This window comes from Saccopteryx leptura, chromosome 4 (assembly GCF_036850995.1).
Source record: "Saccopteryx leptura isolate mSacLep1 chromosome 4, mSacLep1_pri_phased_curated, whole genome shotgun sequence".
Taxonomy (NCBI): Eukaryota; Metazoa; Chordata; class Mammalia; order Chiroptera; family Emballonuridae; genus Saccopteryx; species Saccopteryx leptura.
This window is the reverse complement of record NC_089506.1, coordinates 110,320,405-110,338,766: the sequence shown is the minus strand read 5'-3', so window position 1 is coordinate 110,338,766 and position 18,362 is coordinate 110,320,405. Positions and strand designations below refer to the sequence as shown.

The 18,362-nt window shown below is 44.4% G+C and overlaps 1 protein-coding gene and 1 non-coding gene across 5 annotated transcripts in view; one reads left to right on the top strand and one right to left on the bottom strand.

The window, feature by feature from the left end:
- LRCH1 (leucine rich repeats and calponin homology domain containing 1) overlaps positions 1–18,362 on the bottom strand; it is a 216,840-nt gene that overhangs the window by 154,207 nt on the left and 44,271 nt on the right. The window lies entirely within an intron of this gene.
- TRNAA-AGC (transfer RNA alanine (anticodon AGC)) lies at positions 15,042–15,117 on the top strand. The gene has a single exon. It is a non-coding gene; the product is annotated as a tRNA-Ala (tRNA).

Here is an 18,362-nt window from a genome sequence, read left to right as displayed (position 1 = left end):
GGGAGGGAGGGAGGGAGGGAAGGGAGGGATAATGACACTGAGCACATACTGGGTACCAGCCACAGTGCAAAGAGCTTTCCATAAATTTATCTCATTTTATCTTCGCCACACCCCTATGAGTTTAAAAGAATAATTCTTATTTCTATTTCATCTCAAGGGAAGATGAAGTCTGCAAGGAGTTAAGTAAGCTCTTCTGTAAGGATACAGACGCAGGGAGGTGATTCAGATCTACTGCATACTAACGGAAATCCCATGGTCTGAACCCTGATGGAGACCCCATCCCAGATTTAATGATGCGTGTCTTGGGTGATAGTCCTGACACTATCTTTGACACAATCAACAGTAGAAACGCACTTAAAATTTCTCTGGCACTCAGTTACACAAAGATACTAGATCACCTACAAAAACTTCCCTCATCCAACAATACAGGCTCTACTCAATGTGAACCAAAAACTCCTCGGGTCAGTAACACACTGTGCCACGTCATCTTCCCAACACCGCTCAGGTTCGCAGGGAATAAATGACTCCCTCAAGGCTACCCGGCTAGAACTCGGATTCTGACCTTTCCAATTCACATCCATGGCAGTCACCATTAAACCACAGCGGCTCCATGATCTCTCATTTACGTGACAAAGTTGACAACTGGTAAACACAAAAACATCCATGTTACACACCCAACTACAATACAGCGGCTATTAATTCTAAGGTTTATCCAACAGGTTCTTTCTTCCTGGATAAAAAAAGGAAGGAGATGAAATTTCAAACTCAGCAGCTGGATTTCAGGAGTTTAGGCAGCAGCACTAATGGCAGGATGCAAGCCTAGCTTAAGCTATAATGTCCCAGGCACTGGTGACTTTGGAGCCATCTCACAGCTCACCTACAAAAAGCACCTGGTTCCTACTGGATTGTCACAGGGTGAAAAAAACTCAACAGAGCTAAGCTTGGGGGCTTTGTGTAGTGAGATACCTAACTGCTGCTGGGGAAATCCAGTTAGCCTCACTAACCAAAGTCTTCATGAATTGAGGGTTTTGCAATTCTTCAGATGGAGCTGACCCACCTTCTGGACTTAAAAGAACTGGATAAGAAAACTCAGATTGCAGCCCTGGCCAGTTGGCTCAGCGGTAGAGCGTCAGCCTGGTGTGTGGAAGTCCCAGGTTTGATTCCCAGCCAGAGCACACAGGAGAAACACCCATCTGCTTCTCCACCCCTCCCACTCTCCTTCCTCTCTGTTTCTCTCTTCCCCTCCCACAGTCAAGGCTCCATTGGAGCAAAGTTGGCCTGGGCGCTGAGGATGGCTCCATGGCCTCCACCTCAGGCACTAGAATGGCTCCGGTTGCAACAGAGCAATGCCCCAGATGGGCATGCCGGGTGGATCCCGGTCAGGAGCATGCTGGAATCTGTCTCTCTGCCTCCCTGCTTAGCACTTTAGAAAAAATACACACACAGAAATACACATACACACACACAAAAATACCTCAGACTGCAAGAGGACAGTGAACCAACCTTAGGGGACACAGCATTTAACCTGTTAAATCCTCTGTCAACCTATGGTCAATGTAATCATTCCTAGTCTTTCTCCTTTACGGCATTTTGTAAAATTTGGTAATTTTACTTTTCCTTAATTTAAAGAGTCTTTTCCCCCAATTTGCCTCAAATATAAGCTTTTACATACAGGCAGTCTCTACCTCCCAAATAAGTTCCCTGTGAGGCCGTTCCACACAGTTTATCCAGTGCTGTATATAATTCTGTTTTCTGTGGGGAAGAAGAGAAAGCACCGTAGAAAAGAGAATGAGGAGACTCTACCGGACCCAAGACTGATGCATTTTCTCCACGCGAGTCCTGCTGCTAAGGGTTGTAAGGAACAAAAGAAAAAAGGGAGCACAGCCCCTCCACTCAAAGCATCAATGGGGCAAGTGACAGTGTGCTATTCCGAGTGGGCATGACCCTCAACTTTTAAGACCTGGGGTGGGTTGATATGTGGTTTCCATCCTGCTGAATCTTCCTTTGTGAACACGCCTCCAAGGATAAAGCTGTTTCTGTGGACGTTTTAATCTGCCTTTCGAGTCCCACCTCCCAAGGAGCAGCTTCCTGGACAGGTAAGACTAAATGCACAAACAAAGCTAGCATGATTTCGATAGTCAAATCGCTTTGAAATCCTGACAGAATCACACATTACCCGGTGATCGGTCACAAGCAGAAAGGTTGATTATTGCAATAGAACAAAACAATAAGGTTCTACGATGTCAATGTCAGTGTCTGCCAAACTGCATGACAAAATAAATCAATTTGGGGATCAGCATTTTATGGAAAGAAATGGAAACACTTATCTTTAGCAAGAACTGGACGCACTGCAACAAATACTTTAGGTTCAGTTGTGTGTGGATGTGTATATGTGTGGTGTGTGTGTGTGTGAGAGAGAGAAAGAGAGAGAGAGAGAGAGAGAGAGAGAGAGAGAAACTGGTCAGAATACAAAATGTATTTCTCACTGGGGCTCATGATTTTAAAAGCTAGGAAAACACTGTATTGAGTTCAGTAGTAAACTCAGTTTGGGGTAGTAAAAGCAAAAGGAAGCAGCAAAAAGAAAAAAACGTGACCCCAAGAAAAGGCAAACAAAAATGAATAAAAATAAATACATCCTCTGAAAGGCTGACCATACAGTTCGGTCTTGACCCCCAACTCTGTTTCTTGGCATGAAAGAACCCAACTAGCTGAGAAAACTACTGAAAACACCGCATAGATATCAAAGGCAGGTGTTTAGAAGCCACAGACCAAAAAAATAAATAACAGTATGTTCTGAAAGACAGGAAGCCACCTTTCCAAACCCTGAACACATACTAGACTAAAAATGTTTATGTTTCCACATTAAAAGGCCCTTCCAAGTAGACAACGTACACTGCAGAGCATGCAGTTAGCCCTGTGTAATGTCCTGGTGTGGGAAACTAAAACAGGATCATTTTTTTTTTTTTTTAGGATCATTTTCTTTTAAAGGACTTTTTTTTTTTTTTTTTTTTGGTATTTTTCTGAAGCTGAAAATTGGAAATGGGGAGAGACAGTCAGACTCCTGCATGCACCCGACCGGGATCCACCCGGCACGCCCACCAGGGGGCGATGCTCTGCCCACCAGGGGGCGATGCTCTGCCCATCCGGGGCATCGCTCTGCCCCGACCAGAGCCACTCTAGCGCCTGGGGCAGAGGCCAAGGAGCCATCCCCAGCGCCCGGGCCATCTTTGCTCCAATGGAGCCCTGGCTGCGGGAGGGGAAGAGATAGAGAGAAAGGGGGGGGGGGAGAAGCAAATGGGCGCTTCCCCTATGTGCCCTGGCCGGGAATCGAACCCGGGTCCCCCGCACGCCAGGCCGACGCTCTACCGCTGAGCCAACAGGCCAGGGCCGGGACTAACTTATTTAACATTTCACATAACCAACAACACTGAACACTGGGTAACATTTACAAAAAAATCTTTTAACTCTACTATATGTTTTACCTTTCAATATTTAAAGCAAATATTTTCATGTCTTTGAAATAGCTAAGAAGTTAACAAAGGGGGGCTAATACATGTACCCTAAATATCTTCGACCCTGATATATGACTCCATGACAAATAATAGATGAAATAACTTCATGGTCACTGATTCATTCATTAAAAGAAAAAATTAAACAAAAATTATTAATTAAAATTTAACTGAGCATCTACTAGGCAGCAGGAATAGTTCTAAAGTTAGGTAAGGTAATATAAGTAAGCTGGTCCTATCTGGTTTATTTTTAACCTATGTAGGGGGATAGGTTTATGACACTGAATTTGGCAATAATGCCTTGGACACAATACCAAAGGCACAATAACCAACCTCCCCCCCCCAAAAAAAAAGAAAAAAGATAAATTATACTTTATCAACACAAAAATTTTTTCCACATCAAAGAATACTATCAACGGAATGAAAAGACAACCCACAATATGAGAGAAGATATTTTAAAAATCATATATCTGATCAGGGATGTTAATGTCCAGAATATATAAAGAAAAACTACAAATCAACAGCAACAAATAAAACCACAAACCACCCATTTTAAAAACAGGCAAAGAACTTGCCTGACCAGGCGATGGCGCAGTGGATAAAGCATCAGACTGGGATGTGGAGGAACCAGGTTCGAGACCTCGAGGTCTCACCAGGCTTGAGCCCAAGGTCGCTGGCTCAAGCAAGGGGTCACTCTGTCTGCTGTAGCCCCCGGTCAAGGCACATATGAGAAATCAATCAATGAACAACTAAGGAGCCGCAATGAAGAATTAATATTTCTCATCTCTCTCCCTTCCTGTCTGTCTGTCCCTTTCTGTCCCTCTCTCTGACTCTGTCTCTGCCACAAAAAACAAATAAAAAAATAAAAACAGGCAAAGAACTTAAATAGATGTTTCTCCATGATAAGATGCCGAACATCACTAATTAGAGAAGTGCAATTAAAACCACAGTGAATTATTACCTCACACCAAATAACATGTGGCAAGTATGTGAAGAAACTGGAATCCTTGTGCACTGTTGGTGGAAACGTAAAATGGTGCAGCTGCTACGGAAAACAGTATGGAGGTTCCCCAAAAAGTTAAAAACAGAGCTGCCATGTGGTCTAGCAAGTTTAGTTCTGGGTGTATACCTAATGAATTGAAAGCAGAGTCAAATATATATTTATATACCTACAGTCATTGCAGCATTATTCACAGATGCCAAAAGGTGGAAGCAACCCAAGTGTCCATCAACAGATGAATAGATAAACAAACTGTAGTATGTATATATAGCTAAGGAAATATTATTCAGTTTTTAAAAGGAAGGAAATTCTGACACATGGTACAAATTGGATGAACCTTGAAGACATTATGTTCAGTGAAATAAGCCATTCACAAAAAGAAAACTACTGTGTGATTTCACTTACATGCTACAGTACCGAGAGGAGTCAAATTTAGAGAGACAGAAACTGGAATGAGTTCCAGGGTCTAGGAGAGGGGCAAATGGGGAGTTAGTGCAATGGGGAAAGTTTTGGTGTTTTTGTAAGATAAAAGAGAACTGGAGACTGGTTACACACCAACATGAATATATTAACACTACTGAATTGTACACTTAAACATGGTTAAGACTGGCCTGACCTGAGTTAGCGCAGAGGGTAGTGTCAATCTAGAATGCTGAGGTCACTGGTTCGAAACCCCACCGACCCGATCCAGGCACATACAGGAAGCAACTATGAGTTGATGTTTCCTGCTCCTCCCTCCCTTCAAAATTGAATAAATAAAATCTTTAAAAAACAAACAACAACAACAAAAGGTTAAGACTGTAAACTTTATGTGTACTTGACCACAACTCAAGTGTTTAGCCTGGGGCTTTACACCTGCAGTGGAAGCCGAGAACAACTCTGCAGGTGGAAGCTGACCCCAGCTCTGCAGCACCACACGTTTCCCTGCCAGAAATCCCATCCTGGAAGTCCGGACTCCTTAATGCATTGTCTAACCAAACAGCCTCACGAAAGCATTTCCTCAAAACACAGAGAAGGGCTGTTCTGTTCGTATCCCACCCCCAACTCTGGCAGTGGCGGCCGGAAGTGGGGCAACTACAACATACAAAGTCCCAGGGAGCACAGAAAGGTAGACAACTCTTTCCCTTGAATTTTGTGAAACTGAATTTTTTTCTTGGGCCTGTATCCTTCATCCTGATGCAAAAGCATCTATAAATCTGCAACCCTCTCTTTCCCCAGACAGGCAAGTTCCTGTGTAGTCTATTTTTATATCAGCTGTCCACTGCACTGGGGCACCCGCTGCAAGTGTGTCACAGGAAACCGCCCGGGGCTGCTCAGGAGGCCCTTTTTACATAAAGAAAAGTGGCGTTTGCAGAACTTGCAGAGGAACGAGTACACTGAGCTAACTTACTCTGAAGTGAGTGAAGTTTAAACTCTTCTGTCACTTGGACTAGGTCTGTGGTTCTGGACAGCACACCAACATACAGGGGCCAGGACAGGGAAGCTTGCAGTTGCACTGTGACATTCTTTTGAGTTAATAATGTTACTGTAATAATCACAACCTGCATTTCTTTTTCATATTTTTTTTTAATTTTTTTTCTTCTTTTCCAAGTGAATGGAGGGGAGACTGGAGTGAGAGACTCCCACATGTGCTCCAATCAGGATTCACCTGACAACCCCCTCTGGGGCTGATGCTCTGCCCATCTGGGGCCAGGCTCACACTGAGCTATATATTTTTTAGAAGCTGAGTTGGAGGCTCCACAGAGCCATCCTCAGCATCCGGGGCCAATGTACTTGAACCAATTGAGCCATGGCTGCGGGAGGGGGGGGGGGGGGAGAGAGAAAAAGAAAGAGAGAAGGAGAAGGGGGAGGGGGAGAGAAGCAGATGGTTGCTTCTCCTGTGTGCCCTGACTGGGAATCGAACCTGGGACATCCACATGCAAGGCCAACATTCTACCACTGAGCCAACTGGTCAGGGCCCTGCATGTCTTCCCACACGAACAACTGTAAACTTACTTTTGCCCTCTCCTGTAGATCTACACTTGTAGTGATTGACCAACTATAAAATGGTATCAAGAACCTCCTATGCCTGACCAGGCGGTGGGGCAGTGGATAGAGCGTCGGATTGGGATGCGGAAGACCCAGGTTCGAGACACCGAGGTCGCCAGCTTGAGCACCAGCTCATCTGGTTTGAACAAAAGCTCACCAGCTTGGACCCAAGGTCGCTGGCTTGAGCAATGGGTTGCTCGGTCTGCTGAAGGCCCGCGGTCAAGGCACATTTGAGAAAGCAATCAATGAGCAACTAAGGTGTCGCAACAAAAAACTGATGATTGGTGCTTCTCATCTCTCTCCGTTCCTGTCTGTCTGTCCCTATCTATCCCTCTCTCTGACTCTCTCTGTCTTTGTAAATAAATACATACATACATAAATAAATAAATAAATAAATAAATAAATAAATATCTTAATAAAAAAAAGAACCTCCTAAAGGTTCCCAGAACTGTTGGCACTATTGGAGATGTAATATGGTTGACGATCTATGTTCTCTTTCAAATTTTAGAGAAAACAGGTGGGGTGGAAGGAAAGACATCCCCACATATAGCGTTGGTCCTCGTTATTTATGGGAACTGTATTCTAGAGTTACCTCCCACACTGAATTAGCAAATACCGAATCTCTGCTACCAGAGGTACAGGGTTAGGTTGCTATGTACCTCTGGCCACGTCTTAGTCAACTGATCAATACCTAACTATGTTTTATGTGTGTTTCTGTTTAGAAACACCTTATTTGATGTGTGTTGTAAACTCATTAACATCGCACGCATGGCAAGTAGCACTTATAACTCATGCCTATAGGAAGCTTGTCTGATACATGCATTTTCTCCATGGGACACATCACAGCCCTCTTGCCCTTAAGAACAGGAAACAGTACTTCCACACTGTGCTTGGGGGCATTTTAAACAGTGACATCACCAACATAAAGAACAAACATGCAAAAACTGTCAGAACTGAAGAAAGGATGCCTGTTTGCAGTATGGGAGTTGAAACAAGAAGGCAGAGCATTGCCTTGTCTGAGCTCAGCCTCCAGCAGCTGAAATTTTTCACTGCTCTACACACCAGCAAATGACCTCAGAAGCACCCTGAGTATGGATTCAGGGGTTACAAATACATCTTAGCAAGCAGGAGAACCCACAAGTACAGAATCGACAATTAATGAGGATGGACTGTATCAACTGACTGAGGAACTTTCCTGGGGTTAATGCTTACAGTAATAAATATGATATCTATTTAAACATATTAGTGGTGACCCTTTTAAAGGCCATTTGAAAATTCAAGTGGTCTGAGCTGCCTATACTGCACACAAGTGACTTTCTCCTGGGGAGGGGGGAGAAGTGCTCCCTTTGCTCCCCCAAATTCTTCAGGCTAAGCACCAAGCAAATCACTGACCACTGTGGACCTAGCAGCCTTGATTAGCAGCACCTACCACCACAACATCGGCAAGACTTCGATGCATCACCAGCTGCTCGTTCAGCTGCCCCGGAATTTCCCACCAACTCCAGAAGGCACTCGCTTTGTCTATTCATGCTCTGAAAGTCCCGTCTGAAGGAAACTTCAAGTTAGAGCTCACTGGCACTCATTCACACTCCAACAAAGACATCTCTGTTCTCCTTAATATTTCATGCCCATATATCCTTAAGATAAAATTCAAGATTAAAAAATGACCAGTTTTTTTCCTATTTACTATTCATGGCAACAGCGACTGTCTTCCACTGTAAAAATGAAAACATATGACAATCATGAAGCAACTAATATGGATCCTTGCAAAATAACACATGATGTCTAATCTCCCTAGAGAAGTAAAGGCTCTGGTTTATTGTGACTGTATCAGATTGCACCAAATCAGGCTGCCTCTCTGAGGTAGAGAATGCTTAGGGCCGTAGGACGGGTATCTACGGAGGTACCCTGGGAGTTCATTAGGATCACAGCATTTCTTCAGAGCTGTAGGCAAAGATCAAAATTCCCTGCCTGGCACTATCTTGTAATTAAAAAAATTAGCATCCAGCCTGGCCTGTGGTGGCACAGTGGATAGGGCATTGACCTGCAATGCTGAGGTCTCTGGTTAGAAACCCTGGGCTTGCCCAGTAAAGGCACATATGACAAGCAATTGATAAGCAACTGAAGTGAAGCAAGTATGAGCTGATGCCTTTCATCCCCTCACCCTGTAAAATCAATAAATAAAATCTTTCTTAAAATATGAGCATTCAAGATGTGCTTCCAGAGAAAAAAACTTTTCAATTAAATTTATTGGGGTAACATTGGTTAATAATTTTATATGAGTTTCAAGTGTACAGATTTCTAAGACAACATCTGTCTACTCCACGGGCACTGCTCACCATCCAGTTTACTCTCCTGTCACCGTGTATTTGGCCCCCTCTTTGAAAGGAACCGTTTTTGCTTGTCTCAACTTCCTCCCCCGTCACAGTCCTCAGCTCCAACTTCTCTCCTGTTATCAAAATAGGAAGCAGGTTGCTCTACAACTTCTGCTTTCTAAAAGTCCCCGGACTGGTTACTTATCAAAAGCCTTTTTGGATATCTTAACTCATTAAAGATTTATTGTTTAACTTTAAAGATGTTTGCCATTCTTACTTATTTCCCCACCTTTAACATCCCTCTCCTACATATAATATTCACCGAGTGTTGAGCTGTGCTTTGATTTCACATGGCCAATTCTGCTCCATGCCAGTCGCCGGCAAAACTCTCTGTCTGGGCCAAGCCCTCTAGGCCTAGGGCCTTTCTGGTTCTTTTTGTGTGTTTTTTTTTCCTGAGCCAGTTTCTACCAACTGCAAACACTCCAGAAATGCAGAATTATGACATAGGAACCCACCCCGAGTTATAGCTCGAATCTATGCTCTTTTCTGAGTTCACAATTGAAAACAAATGAAATCCAAAATTACATTTAAGCCAGAAAGGTAGGTGGAACACGGGTGCTTGGCCCCAGCTGGCTACGTGTCTGGGGGGGTGCCAGTAAACCTAGAACGACAAAGGTTAATTGACATCTGCCTGTCCTACGTCTCTGTGTCCCAAGTGTTACGGGGCTGCAGGGAGGGCCATGAGTCCATTTCACCAGTAGGGCAGTTTTAAAGGAGGCACAACCGGGAAAGCTACAGTTTCTCACAACAGCTGGGACCAGGTTTATTCATCCTCTTATTTTCCCGGAGAAAGAACAGGTGCGATCCCCTGGGACATTCATTCCAGTCCGCCACGACGAAAAGGGCTCTCTCCAGGGTATGGGGAGGTGAGAGAACCACAGTGTAGAAGACCAGGAATGACACAAACTTAAACCTGCAGGGACTAGTGGGAAAAGCAAGTTCAAGCATGACACATCCCGAAGAGGGTGACTCGGTCAAGATTAAATTTAGAATACAGTAGGAGCAAACCCAGAGCTTAAAAAGTGAGAGGAAGTTAAAGCAATATTACTGAAAACAGTGTAAACGTAAATTGAGTGTAAACGTAAATTGTATAATATCTATCTATGAGACTCTTGTATAGATATAGACTGGACAGTACCATAAGCCGGAGTCACTCATGGTTCCTTAAATGATGCTCTTGTTGTTTGATCTTTCAGTCTTCACATTTCAGAGCTAGAGATATTGTTTCCAGAAGGCACCAATTTGAAAGTAGGGGTAAGTGTCTTTTTCCGTATTTTGCAGCATTTTACATAATTTGGTGACTTTATTCATCAAAGCTAAATGAAGCAGTCATTTGTGAAGTCATATGAACTCATTAAGTCCAAATGAGAAACTTTAAATATTAAATTCTACTGCAAAACTCAGCTAGAAGTCCTCTCTCCCTATACCAAATCCCTAGGGCTCCTGGTACCTGTCCTGGGACCCTGAACATTCTCTCCCTCAAGGAGGCAGCATGATAGTGACTTTAAGTCAAAGGGTCTTCTCCAGGGAGGTTAAAAAAAAATCATTTGTTTGTAAGAATCCCTTCACTAAATTTTTCTTTGAATCAGTAGTACTCCTCAGAAAACAAGGGTCCCACATCTATATAGTACTGACTTCCTTAAAAAACCTCGCCAACAAATATACTTTTTGAACAGTTCCCTAATTAGCTTGGAAATTTACTAGTTTATGTTTATTTTGCTTAACTGATAAATATGCATTTTCCCCTGAAATGAAGGAAGTGTACAGTGCCAAGCAGTAAGACTATATAGTTAAGAAAGGAAAAGACAATAAATGTCTTGTTTTTTTGGCGTCAGGCTGCCTGGGTTTAAATCGCAGCTCTGCCACGCACTGGGTGTGCGAACCTGGCCAAGCTGCTCCCGCTCTCCGTGCTTCAGTGAGGATAATAACAGTTACTGCCTCCTGGGCTTGTGAGAACCAAATGAGCCAACCAAATATGCGCACTTAAAATTGTTCCTGTCACAAAGTAAATGCTCTATGAGGTTTAGCCCTTATTATTATTATTAATTATTATTTATACAATTCTATCATTCCAAATCCTACATCATTTAAAGTTATAATATTTAGGCCCTGGCCAGTTAGCTCAGCAGCAGAGCATCCACCTGGCGTGTGGAAGTCCCTGGTTCGATTCCCAGTCAGTGCACGCGGGAGAAGTGTTCTACCCTCTGCTTCTCCATCCCTCCCCCTCCCCTTCTCTCTCTTTGTATCTCTCTTCCCCTCTCACAGCCATAGCTCAAATGGTTCAAGCAAAGTTGGCCTGGGAAGCTAAGGATGGCTCCATGGCCTTGGCCTCAGGCACTGAAATAGCTCAGCTGTGGAGGAACAGAGCTGCGGCCCAGCCAGGCAGAGCATCCTTTGGCAGGGGCTTGTCACCTGGATCCCAGTCGGGGCACATGTGGAAGTCTGTCTCTGCCTCCCCACCTCTCAATTAAAAAAAAGTTGTAATATTTCATTGATAATGATACTTTTAAATATTGCCATATCAAATTAAAATTACCTTTATATAGGAAATGATGCATGATAAAAAAAACTAACAAAAAATACAGTGTTTTTTCTTCTATCATCACTGTGGGCAAACTGAACCAAAGCTACCACAATGAACACATGAAATCAGGCTGAGCAAGCTTAAGTCAGAAGGGCAAAAATGAAGTTGATAGAGATTGGGAGTGAAATACGGGTCCACCAGGGTGAATTCCGTGTTCCCTGGACCAGACATAGTGGCAGAAGGCAGAATTGGCCTGATGTCAGGGTCTCACCATCTACAGGATGGTGCCTATCTGGATCATGTTTCCAGCAGAGTAGAGGATCGAACAGGTCATGGTGCAAATGCACAGGTGTGCACACGGAAACAACACAGCGATTACAAAAACTAGCCATGAGGGTTTAGAAGATGGTAACGAAGTAGGCGGACATTACAACCCCCACCTTCCAGAACCAAAATGGATTACAACTTAATTTAAGAACAATCATCTTGAAACACCAACTTTGGACTAAACTAAGAGGGATCTATAACCAAGGATCACTGAAGAAGCCACACCGAGACTGGCAGGAAGGGCGGAGATGTGGAAAGGGCTGCCCTGTTCCCAGGAGCGAGCAGCGGTCCAGAGTGTCTCTCGTGGTGGAGTGGGTTTCCTGGAGAGTTGTGGGTCCTCAGCCCAGCCGAGAACTTCAACGACTAGAGGAGGCGTACGAACAGTATTTAGCTGAAAAAAGAGCCGGGTTACTGTTTGTGAGAGGGAGACAGAACTCTCAGACCCAGGCTCCATCTTAAAGGGACCGCACAGAAAACCTTGTTCACAGCCACTTACCCGGGGCTCAGTGAGCAGGGAGCGCCAAGAGGACTGGAGTTCCCAGAAGAGAGTGTAGTCTCGGGGCACAGGAGAGACTGAGGGGGACAGCCACCCTAACCCCTGTACTGGGTAACTCCCCAAACCTAACATGGCCACTGTTCCTGGGAGAAGCTACGCCAGCAAAGGGAAGCATTACGCGACCACCAGAGAGGTTCTCCTGCTCCAGTCAGAGCAAAGAGTTGCTCAGAAGCAGGGGGCGCACCAGGGACACAGGTTTTGAGTGCTGGGGTCTGGGCTACACTGCCCCCCCCATGCTGCTGAGTGCCCTGCAATGGGTGGGCGGGCCTGGCTGCGGAGGTGGCTGTGGGCTCAGCAAGGCGGCCCCGGTGGCAGCAGGGGGCAGAGGCTGGCCAGGCAGCCCACACTGCGGCCCACGAGCCTGTGTGCCTGCCAAAGCTAGTGCCCGGGTGCCCAAGGAGGCAGCAGCAGCAGCAGGCCAATGGACAGACCACACCTCAGGGATAGAGAGGCCAAACCCACTGGCCAAGAGTAGATAAAAGCCAGCCTAGGAATGCAGCTGTTATTTACAAAGGCATTGAGCCCCAGCAGAGGCAGCCACAAATTCTGGATAGCCTGTAGCTCCAAGAAGGTTGCTAAAGACCAGTCAAAAGCACTGACCCCCACTGGTCTGCACCAGGTTCCAGCCAGGGAGGCCCAGGACTGGCACATCCAGTGGCCAGATACAGAGAGCATCAGCTCAGGACCTAACAACCCTAGTTAGAGTGGTTGCTCCGCTACCGCCCACCATGAAAGTTGGAACGCCCACTAGTTGGCAGTAGGGACCAGGTTACTACCACTGCATAGATCAGGGGTCCCCAAACTTTTTACACGGGGGGCCAGTTCACTGTCCCTCAGACCGTTGGAGGGCCGGACTATAAAAAAAACTATGAACAAATCCCTATGCACACTGCACATATCTTATTTTAAAGTAAAAAAACAAAACAGGAACAAATACAATATTTAAAATAAAGAACAAGTAAATTTAAATCAACAAACTGACCAGTATTTCAATGGGAACTATGCTCCCCTCACTGACCACCAATGAAAGAGGTGCCCCTTCCGGAAGTGCAGTGGGGGCCGGATAAATGGCCTCAGGGGGCCGCATGCGGCCCGCGGGCCGTAGTTTGGGGACCCCTGGCATAGATCAACTGAATTTAACAGATATCTTCAGAACCTTTCACCCTAAAGCAGAATATACATTCTTTTCAAGTGCTCATGGTACATTCTCTAGGATAGACAATATGTTAGGACACAAAACGAGTCTCAATAAATTTAAGAAGATTGAAATCATATCAAACATCTACTCTGATCACAATGGCATGAAACTAGAAATCAACTACAATAGAAAAACTGAAAAACACTCAAACACTTGGAGGCTAAATATCATGTTATTAAATAACGAATAGGTTAACAATGAGATCAAGGAAGAAATCAAAAATTTATTTGAAACAAATGAAAATGAACATACAAGAACTCAAAATTTATGGGTCACAGTAAAAGCAGTCTTTTTTACTTTTTACAGAACATATTTGCCAACATGTCCGATAAGGGGTTAAAACCCAAAATCTATAAAGAACTTGTAAAACTCAACACCAGAAGATAAACAATCCAATCAAAAAATGGGCAAAAGAAATTAATATACACTTCTGCAGAGAGGACATACAGATGGCCAATAGGCAGATGAAAAAATGTTCAACATCACTAATCATTAGAGAAATGCAAATTAAAAGCACAATGAGATATCACCTCACACCAGTCAGAATGGCGCTCATCAACAAAACACAACTCACAGTAAGTGCTGGTGAGGATGTGGAGAAAAGGGAACCCTCCTGCACTGCTGGTGGGAATGCAGACTGGTGCAGCCACTGTGGAAAACAGTATGGAGTTTCCTCAAAAAATTAAAAATCAAACTGCCTTTTGACCCAGCTATCCCACTCTTTTTTTTTTCCAGCCATCCCACTTTTAGGAATATATCCTATGAATACCAAATCACTAATACAAAAGAAGAAATGCACCCCCATGTTTATTGCAGCATTGTTTACAATAGCCAAGATCTGGAAACAGCCCAAATATCCGTCAGTAGATGAATGGATTAAAAAGCAGTGGTACATATACACAATGGAATACTACATGGCCCTGAAAAAAGGAAATCTTACCTTTTGCAACAACATGGATGGACAGGAAACTATCATGCTAAGTGAAATAAGCCAGGCAGAGAAAGAATAATATCATATGACCTCATTCATTTGAGGAATCCAATGAACAATGTGAACTGAGGAACGTAATAGAGGCAGAGGCGGATCAAAGGGACCAGAGGGAAAGCGGACAGAGGGAAAGGGAATGAGAGGATGGGATCAGAGAAGGAAAAGAGATTAGTTTAGATTAGATTATATAAAGTCTACCGGAAAGTTCTGTCCATTTTTAGAATAACACAAAATACAAATTTTTCTTACTGTCAATAAATTTTATTAAATAATATAATTGCCATTATTATTAATGATTTCTTGCCAGCGTGAGGGCAATTTGTGTATCCCATTTTTGAAAAATTTTTTTATCTTTTGATGCGAAAAATTGAACCAGTGCTGATTTGATATCTTCTTCATTTTTTAATTTTTTGCCCTTCAAAAAATTTTGTAAGGACAAAAACAAGTGATAGTTGGTATTATTCCTTCACCAAACACTTTCAATAAATTTCTACATGCTTCTGTAGCATTTCTTCCTTGTTGAAATCTGTATACAAGCCCTGGCCGGTTGGCTCAGCGGTAGAGCGTCGGCCTAGCGTGCGGAAGACCCGGGTTCGATTCCCGGCCAGGGCACATAGGAGAAGCGCCCATTTGCTTCTCCACCCCTCCGCCGCGCTTTCCTCTCTGTCTCTCTCTTCCCCTCCCGCAGCCAAGGCTCCATTGGAGCAAAGATGGCCCGGGCGCTGGGGATGGCTCTGTGGCCTCTGCCTCAGGCGCTAGAGTGGCTCTGGTCGCAACATGGCGACGCCCAGGATGGGCAGAGCATCGCCCCCTGGTGGGCAGAGCATCGCCCCATGGTGGGCATGCCGGGTGGATCCTGGTCGGCCGCATGCGGGAGTCTGTCTGACTGTCTCTCCCTGTTTCCAGCTTCAGAAAAATGAAAAAAAAAAAAAAAAAAAAAAAAAGAAATCTGTATACAATACAGTGGCGTAAATGAACTTTATCAGTAGCCATGGGTACACTATCGCTTCACACATAAGACTAACGTGAATCAACTTTGTTTTAGTTAATTTGCTACGTCAGTATATATACATTAAGTGATAAAAATAGAGAGGCACACATGCTCCAAATAAATGTGCTTACGTGTCGAAACTTGTTGTGATAGAAACGGACAGAACTTTCCGGTAGACCTTATATATACATAACACAGTGTTATAGAGAACAGGACAGCAAATCCTGGAGGGAAGGGGGGAAGGCGTTAGGGAAGGGGGAAAAAGGGAATGTTGAGGGAAACATGGGGCGGGGAGATATATTCAGTGGGACACTTGAATCTATGTAAACACAATAAATTAAAATCAATAAAAATTAAAAAAAAAAAACTAGCCATGAGGGTCAACCCACAGAACAAATGCATTCACTCAGAACACTGCCTCAGTACCGAGACTGCTTTATGCAGGTCACAGCGAGGGGGCTGGAGGGGCACTTTGGCTTCTCCTAACTCCAGGACTCAGTGACTGTCTGAGTAGACTTTTCATTCCTGCCTTTGTATTATCCAGCTTGACAATATTCTTTAGCTACCAAGTACTGGGATTTGCAGAAAAGTTTGAAGAATGGCATGTTCCAGTTAACTAAATGTGTCTGAAAAACAAAAAAACAACAAAAAAAAAATCTCAAAAATAAAATCAAACATTTTTTTGTTTGGTTTTTGTTTTTGGTGGGTTTTTTTGTGTGTGTGGCAGACAGAGAGAGTCAGAGAAAGGGACAGATAAGGACAGAGCAGACAGGAAGGGAGAGAGATGAGAAACATCAATTCTTCGTTGCGGCTCCTTAGTTGTCCATTGATTGATTTCTCATATGTGCCTTGACTGGGGGACTACAGCAGACCGAGTGACCCCTTGCTCAAGCCAGCGACCCTGGGCTCAAGCTGGTGAGCCTTGCTCAAACCAGATGAGCCCGCGCTCAAGCTGGCAACCTCGGGGTCTCAAATCTGGGTCCTGCGCGTCCCAGTCTGACACTCTATCCACTGCGCCACTGCCTGGTCAGGCAAAAAATCAAACATTTTTGTTTCGCCTGACCTGTGGTGGCAGAGTGGATAAAGCATCGACCTGGAATGCTCAGGTCACTGGTTCAAAACCCCGAGCTTGCCCAGTCAAGACACATACAAGAAACAACTATTGCTAGTCGATAATTCCCTCTCCTCCCCATCCATCTCTCTTTTTCTCTCTCCTCTATCTAATATCAATAAATAAAAATCTTTTTAAAAATCTTTGTTTCAATTCTTGTTGAAAAATGTTCGAAGATACATTGGTAAACTTTCACATCTGAAAACATGGTGTTTTGAACAAATGTGGGAAATGGAATGGAGCCTGGGTTTTCTTTTACTGCTCTAACAATAATTCTATTTTCAACTCAATTCAATAGGCTAATATCAAGGATAATAATATTTACAATTTAAGAAATTAGAGGAGTTCAGCCATTTGCAACTTAACTATGTATTTGCCTTGAAGTCAGTCTTGAACTCTGTAATGGAACGGGATGAAAAGTGTCCCTGGTTTTCAGGCTTCCCTAGTGCCATGTGATATTGGGATCAAAAATAGAATCTTGTTTTTGGGGGGGTAAGGTTTGGGGTTTTGTTTTTTTTTTGTATTTTTCTGAAGCTGGAAACGGGGAGAGACAGTCAGATAGACTCCCGCATGCGCCCGACCAAGATCCACCCGGCACGCCCACCAGGGGGTGATGCTCTGCCCCTCCGGGGCGTCGCTCTGCCGTGACCAGAGCCACTCTAGCGCCTGGGGCAGAGGCCAAGGAGCCATCCCCAGCGCCCGGGCCATCTTTGCTCCAATGGAGTCTTGACTGCGGGAGGGAAAGAGAGAGACAGAGAGGAAGGGGGGGTGGAGAAGCGAATGGGCGCTTCTCCTATGTGCCCTGGCCGGGAATCGAACCCGGGTCCCCCGCACGCCAGGCCGACGCTCTACCGCTGAGCCAACCAGCCAGGGCCAGAATCTTGTTTTAAAACCATCAGAACAGGCAAAACTCTCCCACCCAGCAGTCCCTTCTGTGGCTTAGTCTTTATTTTGAGTGCAGTACTGCGTTGCACAGGCCCTACAGATTTTTCTATTGGTGTGAGGAATTTTTAAAGTGTATTATCCCATTAAGGCCTCACATTAACAGAAAAAGATGGTCTTCTGACTTTGGATTGGTAATTTTTTGTTAAAAACAGGAGTGTTCCTTATTCAGAGGGAAGCCAAACTTATGGGCAGCAGTTTTCAGGAGACTGTACCCCAAGTTAGCCCTTACGGCCCCTGAAAACGCAGTGCTTGTGACAGTGCCTCAGTGATGTATGCCACTGTGCCATTGCATCCTTTAAGCTTCTGGATTTTTCCTTTTCCAATGCAGAGCAGGCAAGGGCAGGGGGGGAAGAACCAGCAGTCGCCGGGTGCTGCTCTGCACCTCACGAGGCATTCTGTCCTTTATAAGGGTACGGGGCTCCCGCAGCAGTAGAGACAGGATTTGAGAATCACACCAGTGTGGATAATTTACTTAATCCCTTGATGTCTAGATGCTTATCTATAAAATGAGATTAAATTTGTAGAGAATGTTAAGTACTTAGGCAAGTGTGTCACGAATGGTACTTAGCATTCCTCACTACGCTCACCTTTCGGCCGGTTTTATTATTCTGAACCGCTGCTCTGATCACATACATCACTCCTCTTTCCAGTCTGTCACGTGAACTGAACAACCTTTGGTGATTCCCTCCTACTTACGGGGTAAAACCCAAACTCCTCCGTGTGTTGTGAAGTCCCTGTCACCTGGCCCAGTTGCACCTTTCCAGACTCGTACTTCCCTTCACGCTTGCTTCGGCCCAGAAAATGTGGACC